The following is a 9,417-nucleotide window of genomic DNA, read 5'->3' on the forward strand; positions in this document are numbered from 1 at the left end:
CCATCACGCGTGAACGGCTGGACCGATTTCCATTTTTTTTGTTTGTGTGTGTTATTGTCAGGAGAAGGATTTTATGAAAGAAATATTAAGGAAGTTGAGCGGAACGTTAGAAAATTTAAGAATAGTAATTTCAGCGATTGACAGAATGCGCGCTGCAAATTCATAGTTGACAGGACATCGTCTGTCGGGTCAGCTAGTACTTTATACATATTAATTATAAAGGTTAAGAGTAAATTTCGATCGAATGGGTTTCCATTCCGGGTAAAAAATTCAATAGAATTTTATAGCTTTATGTCTGTCAATTATTTACAGGCCTGTCTCAAAATGGGATTATTATATTAAAGATAAGTTGTTTTATAATATAACTATCAGTGGCGAAGCGTCCATACAAGCCGATTCCCACCGGCTTCCCTTTTAGGTTTTCGGTGATACTAAACAAATTATTTAATAGGTAAATTTAAATTTAGAACATATCAGACAATAGACAATAATTATAATAGCTTAAGGCGATACCCCAAGGTCCATTTTCATACATTTTGTTTCGGCTTTAATCTGGGTAACTAAACAAGTATTGGCAAGTAAAGAATTTAAATTCGCGTCTAGTTAGTGATTAGTTCTCGCAGTTGAAAGAAAAATGTAAAAATAATTAATAATCATGGATATTTCGGCCTTTAAAATTTAATATGACGAAATTTTAAAGGCAGAAATATCCATGATTATTAATTATTTTACATTTTTTCACTGGAAATATCAAACTTGTTAGACCAATATTATCGCTTAAATTATTAATTAATGATAACTTAATAATGACATCTATCGGCCAATAGCCCGTTGTTTATTAAATTGAATCGATATCGATTACTTATTTTAAATAACATTAGATGGCGCACCTTGTATTTAGTTCCCCAGAAATTCCGTTATCAAAGTGAAATTGTGACGCCACAGGTGCAAGGTAACCCGCTGTCAAGCGGCTTAATGTCGTAGTGTGTTTTTTAACATAGGTGGCAGCACTTTCTATGACTTTCTGTGCCAGTGTTTGTCGAAATCGCGCGGAAGATATGGGCTAAGGTAACCCGAGCTAGTTCGGCTTCACGTTAACCGACTTTGTACAATTGTCGCTTTTTACGTCCTTCAAACGTCATAATTTATTATGCTACTAAGTTGCGGTGTTTGTAAATTGTCATTCATTTTATTTTTTGATAGTTCTGTGATATTTAGTTACCAGCGCTTTGTTTATTTAAAGAAACTACAAATAAAAGTGTATTATAATGGAAATAACTAACTACTTTGTGATCAGTTAATGTCTACCTTTACGTAAGTATATTATTAGTATGTGACTTCAAATATTAGTATTTAAATGGTAAAAATTTGAAGTACTTAGATCTGAAAGTTTTTGATTTTAGATGCAAAATGTTTGTTAGAAGAAAATAAATATTATTATATTTTACTGAATTTAAAATATCACCACGATACAAGCAAAAATTAACGAATAACCTTTCTTGATTATTTAAATTGATAATTATATAAGTTTATCATGTAGGTGCATTTAAACTGTTGGTCTGTTTGGCGATCGTGGTACCTATTTCTATAAGGAGAAATTACATTTACTTACAGTTTATTTTGAAAATAAACAGATAATCATAGGTAAGTAGTGTGGTTATAATTTGAATACTTACTTTTGTTAGCTGTTATAACAAATTAATACGTAAGTACTTATATTTGTGATTAATGGAAGGAGAATTATCTACGTTTATTGTTCGATTTTATGGATGTTTCAATTATTTACGCAAAGTAGGTAATTTTGTAGGCATGTCAATGTTTGTCGATTTCGATTCAAGACTAATTCGTTGTTTTCGTTTTTGTTTTCCAATAAATATCTTAACTGACGCCAATTTTTTTTAGACCGGGTTACCTTTTGAAAAATTTCACCCTTCGCCACTGATAACTATGTTATATAATGATTACAAAAAATGAATTAACATAAGGATATATGCAAACATTCACAATCTACTTCTAGATTGTAAATTGTTTTCTTTTTTATATTGCTGCACTGCACCTGTAAGTGAAAAAAAGCCTAAAAACATGTCCACCGGCAGATAAATATTGTAAAGATGAAGTATTCGTTGGTTTTCTGAAATAAGGCACAGGTGCGTTGCGTAGGAATTCTACCAATTGCCATGACTGGAGAATCAAAGTGTAGAATTACACAATCCGTCCAACTATAACTCAGGCGGAGATATGATAAAAATATGTCAATATTTTAGTATTTTCCCAACTTATGATTTCTTTGTAATGTTAACATATAAGTATATAGTTAAATTAGAGGCAACACGAAATACACCTTCCCCTTAAATAGGCCTTTCTCAAACTAAGTTGCTGAGATATCGAAACAAAGTTAAGTACTAGGTACCTATTTGTATTGTAAAGTGAAGTTGCATGAATGAACTGGAGCGACGAGCGCCGCGCCGCGCCGTAGCGATTCATGCTACGAGGTTACGTATGCTCTAATTCGTAGCGCCCAGTTATGTATGAGCGTGGCCTACGCTTCTTGTAGCAACAGGGGACTATTTTTATGCTGCATTTATTTAGTTACTGGTTATTTTGCTTGTTGAATGTAAAATGTAGGTAGATATGTGTTTATACACACACCGACAAACACATTTACGCCAGTTATCTTTGAAAGTGTAGACAGAGATACAAATAGAGCGCCCACTTTTCTTTGTGTGTATTCCGTTCCACGGTTTAATGGGGGAAGAGGGGGGCTATCGCTCTATCGGGCACAAAAAATCTGACTCCAGTTTGATACGGGGCATTAAAAGGCAATATAACTTTGGCAGGTTCGGGATTCAAACTCGAAACCTCGGACCTGTGCCAGTTACAAGACACTCGTAATATAACTACTCCACCGGGAATGATTATTTTATTTGTAGACAAAATATTTGTGTAACCATAAACCCTTTTTTCTCACATTTTAATAATACGAAAATATGTGGTTGGGCGGTACAGTGTGTGCTAATTGCTTTTCTATGGACCAGTGGCGATAGGTGAAATTTTCTGAAAGGAAACCCGCCATAATATTTAGCTACTCATATTATGCATACGGCCTACGAATCGTTTTAATGATTCAATTCTAAAGGGAACTCGACAGGAATCGGGGTACATGGACCCTTCGCCACTGTTATGGACCAGTTCAAATTTATTTGGACGGTAAATATTATAAGTAGGTATCGGCACTTATTGCCATCAGTAAGTAAGTAATATAAAATAAAAAAAAAATATATAAGTAGGTACGGTGATATATTTTTAGGTGAGGAACAATAATATAATTTCACACAACACCAGCATATTATCGAAACGTGCTAAACATTCGTCAGTTTTCTTGGGTACAAAAATAATGGACTGTTAATAGTATTATGAAATAAATTAAATGTTTAAATTTAAAATCTATCCCCTTTTAATCAGCTGCCGTTGGTCCCTACGATAAGAGATGGCGCTAATCAGCTAAAAGTTTCATTCAATCCTAGTTCACTTTTTATATAATCTGTATATCTGACTTGTCATTATTTCCGTCGGACTCGGTCGTCGTCGTAAGCGGCCGAAATAATTCACGAAATATTATATTGTTGAAAGGCATGGAGTATAGCTTACTAAATTATTGTGTTCAGTGAATGCAAACGCGTGTGTGGTTTAATTGATATTATCGTAAGCGCAGTTATCGACAATAAAATGTCTTTTGTTAACATAAAGAAGCAATATCTAGCAATGGGAATGTTAGTTTTCGTCTTACTGTTTTATTTAATAACAAGCCGGCTTTTCAGTGTCAATTTAGTCCTGAAATGTCTAGTTATTTGCCGCCGATATACGGAATTACACCGACATACGCTCGTCTCGCACAGAAAGCTGATCTCACAAGGTATGCACATATTTTTGTTTATTCGTGATGATATTGCCCTTGATTTATGGTTAGTGCTAACTGTTATGTTCGAATAACGTGTTTGGCAATGATCGCAACATGCGTGCCATTAATATTCTTGTGTAATTTATAGTTTTAATACATACCATTTGTTCTTACGAAGGTAATTGCATTCGGACTCAACAAAGAATATAGTGACACAGCACGGTGCCACTTTATCAATAGAAATACCAAGTTATTAATTAGTAAATCTGCAAATTTATTCCTGAGGGATAGGTTTAGATTGTCGGTCAACAAGAACAAATGCGGTAGTACTATTGTGTTCAAAGAGGCTAACCTGTGACAAGGCGTATTAAAATAAAAGTCTAATAAAAGTTGTTATTAAAATTTGCCATTACTTTGTTCTCAAAGCTTGAATTGTTTTGTCATAGCATAGATTTTATTATTCAGTAGTATTTTTGTTGATCCCTTTATTGATTTTATATATAATATATATTTCTAGTACCTAATAGTCACTATTTCTACTGTCCAAAATAATGCTCCAAAAGTTTAGTCTTAAATAATAACATTACAACTGTAAATAATAAATTCCCATAATCATATGACCAACAACAATTCATTCTTAATTAACATAAAGTAATTAAATATTTAGTTATCGTCATGAGAATTCCTGTTGAATTTGTTGTATCAAAAATTATTTACAAACTGTTTTCTTGTCCATACTCAACTATATTTACTTTGTCTGTACTCTGCAATCAGAACATTAATTTTAATTCAGTAAATTCATCGGAAATTATATATATAAATCCATTCATCACTTTTAAAATAAAATCCATTCATCACTTTTAAAATAAATCAAAAACAATTGCCATGTTTAATATGGTGTACATTCTATTCAGGTTATCACAAACATTGTCATTGGTGAAGAATTTTCACTGGATCGTCATCGAGGATTCAGAGACCAAGACAAAATTGGTAGAGAATCTCCTAAAAGAGTCCTCACTCAAATACACACATCTCAATGTGAAAACACATAAGGCGAAACATTCCACGGTATGTTTGTAAATATAACATATCTATTACTAATAATAAATGTTAATGGCATGTGATTATTATGCAAATTATTGTTATTTTGTTACATTATTATATTATTGAAATAAATAGTAATTAATATGATTTAGTTACTTGCTATTAAAGTAACTATATTTTTTATAATGTGATGCTTTATCACAAAATTGTTTTTTTATTCAATCTGCATGGTAAGTTTAAATATATTTTTTGTGTTAGTAAGCCTACAATTCCTATTACAATATAAAACTACAGCCTTAATACATATTTTAACGGAATATATCATTCTTTTTATAAAAGTTTTAAAAAATAAGTAAGAACACTAAATTTTCTAATATAATTTGTGATTCACTTTTTATAACCATAAGTCTCATGCACACTCAGACATTAATTAAATAAGTAAACAAAAAAGAGAGCAAATCAATGAGAATATCTAGTCCTAAAAAACGATCTGCATTCCAATTTCCCAATATTTGTACAATCTGGGTAGTTCTTACGAGTTCTCAGTAAAATTTATGGTGTCATAAAACACTTGTCACATTATAATATGTAAAAAATGCATACATTTGTAGTGTTTAAAAATATACACAGCACCAATTATTATTACAAATGAACATATCAGATGAGATATCTTTTTACATTGAAACAATTTGTAAACATTGCATTGTTATCTTTGAGTCAACATTGAATGCATTTTGCAATTAGATGACATTGTTTTAAATTTCTTCTCAACTTACAGTAAACAATTATCATGAGTAAGTGTAGAATAAATTTTTGTTTATTCAGAAATAATATGAGTGATTGTAAGGCTTCTCTTGTGGCATTTCTTTCAGTATCAAACCAGTTGCACCCAGGTTTCATTTATGATCCTAATGATATATGGTCACTCTTTTACAGAGTTGTATTCTATTATCATTTATATTATTTATTTTTTATGTTTTATGTATGTGAAGTCTACCAACCTGCAATAAGCCTTCTTGGTGGACTAAAACCTAAATGCTCTCAGTATCGGAGAACAGTTATGCCCCATCGTGGATCAATATACTAATTAGGGCTGGTAATTTTATATTTTAATAAGATTTCGGAATAATCCTAAAATAAATTCTTCTTTCTTAATCCTGATTAAATTTGTCCCCTCACATTATATTTTTATGTTGCTTATACATTAAAACATTTCAGGTGATGGATATCAATATTTGCCTGTTTAAAACCAAACTGTACAACACCACTTGGTATTGTGTATGTAGGCCAATTTTAAATTTAATTTGGCGGTTCTTAGTTTGAGTATTCTATAAACGGCATATGCTGTTAACATCTGGCCTATTTTACAGCTTTTCAGACTATTGTACTAAATGTATTTTAAAATGGAACATCTGTCAATTTGTCTGATGTATAATTGATAAATTGCTTTGTCTTATAGCTGTAGAACTTCATGGATAAACTCTAAATTGACATATCTGCTTTCTTAATTGACCTATTGTTTTTTGCTTTTGGTCTGGCTTTAATAGGAAGTCTTTGTAATGGTTGTTGCAATCTATGGATTAATATTTAAAAAAAAATAATGGGCAGTTGTTTACAGTTTTATATATTCAGATTATAAAATCTATTCATATTTTGTATTTTATTTATCTCCAGAAAATTAATATTTATTAATATTATCTGTTTTTTATAAGAGTAATAATTTATTGATATCTTTTCATTGGTTATTTAATCATGGGCTCTCAAACTTAAATTGACTGCTATAGATATCTAAGTTAGTTTTTAAGGCACTCCTCTCTGCCAATCTGCATGCTAACCCTGTTTTTAAAAGATTATTTGACATTTATGATAGATTTAGAAAAAAAAATGAAACACTATACATACTTCTACAACATGTGATCTTTATTTTGGCTCTTTGATTTTCTTTACAATAGGAATATTGTTTCATTCATACCAAAATGAAAATACAACTAAAATTGTCTGCACTATTACATAGACAATTTAATAAGAAATTTTTTGGTTGCAAAAAATTTTCAAAATGCTTTAGATTTTATTTTTTAAAGAAATAATTTATCTGTGCACATTTGCGCCGGTAACTCGTGCGCCACAAAAGTATGGAACGAATTTTCAAGGCTGGTTGCTTGGGGGAGAGCCTTAACATAGATTTATTATACGTTTTTATGAGTGTTTATTTTTTGAGTTATCTATTGTATTTCTTTATAGCTTAATTCTATTTCATAATCAAGTAATTTAGCTATAACTAACCATGACATTGCTGCATTTGTGTATGTAACTGAGGCAAATAAACTAAATTTACAGGCAAGTGGAGTGGAACAAAGGAATGCGGCACTGGAATGGCTTAGAGGTTATTTAGAAACAGCGGAGGACAAAAAAGGTGTGGTTTACTTCATGGATGATGATAACACATACTCTCTGAAAGTATTTGAAGAGGTAAGCACATTACTTTATTAGAATTTAGTTATTTTATTCTATCATTTAAATCCAATTAAATGTAATAACTAAAGTGCCCGATAATATAGTTGGGAATGGAAAGGACTACCGCGACGGATGTCCGCAGGTTAAAATCCAAGGCGCACTCTTATGACATTTTAAAGTTATGTGTGTATTCTTTATTAATGATTTAATTATTGCTCACTTAAGTAAAGGAAAAAACGTGAGAAAATTTACGTACCAGAGAATACCTTATAATATTATTTTTGATGATTGCAACGTATTTATTGTTTTTTTGAGATTATATATATGTAGTTATACAGTGTGGTCCAATTTTAGTTCTTTTCCAATTATATCTTAGAATAGAAAGATGAAATATAAAACATGCTTCATTTTTGAACGTTTATAAGTTAATTACTTAAAAATAATATATCAAACGTATCCTTACAAATACTAATGTAAAGTGGGCGTTACATTCGTAAGTTATTTATGACCAATGTAAACTGGTTTTAGATATGTTTACATTTGTTAATAATTGTTCGTTAATAAACTTTACAAATACAAAGCTCGTCTCACGATTGCTAATTGTTTTTTTTATATATATTCTAAACCATGGCATCGCAATGCGCCAATGATGGTTTACTTTTGAATTATCAAATATATAAAGGTGGAAAACTATAATAAATAATACTAACCCTAATAATACTGACATAAATATCTAGAAATACGATAGCTCCTAAAATGCTCCTAAGTAAATTATCGTATCTGAAAAAATTGTGATTTACACTTTTAAGCGTTTCGTTATCTAGGTGCCTACTGTTTTAGCTTTTAATAGCCATTGAAGTTAATAAATGAAGATTTTGTAGTGTTTATTCCTAACCTATTAAAAAAGTTGATGAATGAAGTTTTTTTTAATAAGTGTGATAGTAAACAGTACTTAGATAAAAATACGCTTAATTTTTTTTTAGATTTTTTTGAAGGACATCCGTTTTCCTTGTTCGTATAGTAAAGTACAGAAATATAAACTTACCCATGACTCATGGCTTACTTAAATAAGCGACGTGCATTTTAATCGGTTTCCGACGTCTATCTCATAATTATTGTTAAATATTTTTTTATATAAAATCTTATAATAGCTCATTCGTGTCAGTTGAGTTCGCGCTGTTTAATAATCAAAACTCGGCCATCAAACCCATCATACGTTGTAATTTAAGATATCATTTAAGATGTTGTTTATATCTGTTAATTATTCGACGACAATCTTAAGATGCTGACTTTAATTTGACTGTCTCAACTGATATCGCGCTTGAGAATGAAAATGAGTTGAATTTACTAGTACGGCCCTTAGACGTTATCCTTATAAAATGGTGAATTAATATTGGTAAGTACGTAATATATTTTTATGATCATCTCGTTTTATATTATGGATTGGCCCTTTTCACTGAAGTGCACCCACTTAAGCATACCCTGTTGTATGTAAATAAAGTGGCGATCGGATTTATCAAATATACACTTTAATAATAATTATATATTATAATTAAACTATATTTACTACTTATCAAAAATATGAAATAAGAATCTGTGTTACGTTTTACTAAGTGTTGCTCGCGGCTTCGACCGCATGAAGTCCATAAAATACTGTAGCCATTGATTTTGCCATCTGTACGACACCAGGCCACCTCTTTAAAAATATGTTAAAAAGTAAAAACATCCCATCCATATAAGGTAATTTGCATCCATAATTCTCATGGATGCAAATTACATCCCGGATAAAAAATGGCCATGTTAATTCAGAATAGGGTATAACGGTGTGCCAAAGTTTATCAAAACCCGCTCAGCTGTTTATGCGTTTACTTCTAACGAACAAACATTTTAACTAACTTCGCACTTATCATATGAGTTTGATATCGGTGCGTTTGATTTATTTATAAATTTGTAAATAGAACGAAATAATGATAATGTACGTACATACATAACAATATTTATTATATACGGTATTACTTAAA

The 9,417-nt window shown here is 30.8% G+C and overlaps 1 pseudogene; it reads left to right on the plus strand.

The window, feature by feature from the left end:
- Positions 1–3,569: 3,569 nt before the first annotated feature.
- Positions 3,570–9,417, plus strand: part of LOC119189040 — a 7,614-nt pseudogene continuing 1,766 nt past the window's right edge.

The sequence above is a fragment of the Manduca sexta genome, chromosome 11 (assembly GCF_014839805.1).
Source record: "Manduca sexta isolate Smith_Timp_Sample1 chromosome 11, JHU_Msex_v1.0, whole genome shotgun sequence".
NCBI classification, from domain to species: Eukaryota; Metazoa; Arthropoda; class Insecta; order Lepidoptera; family Sphingidae; genus Manduca; species Manduca sexta.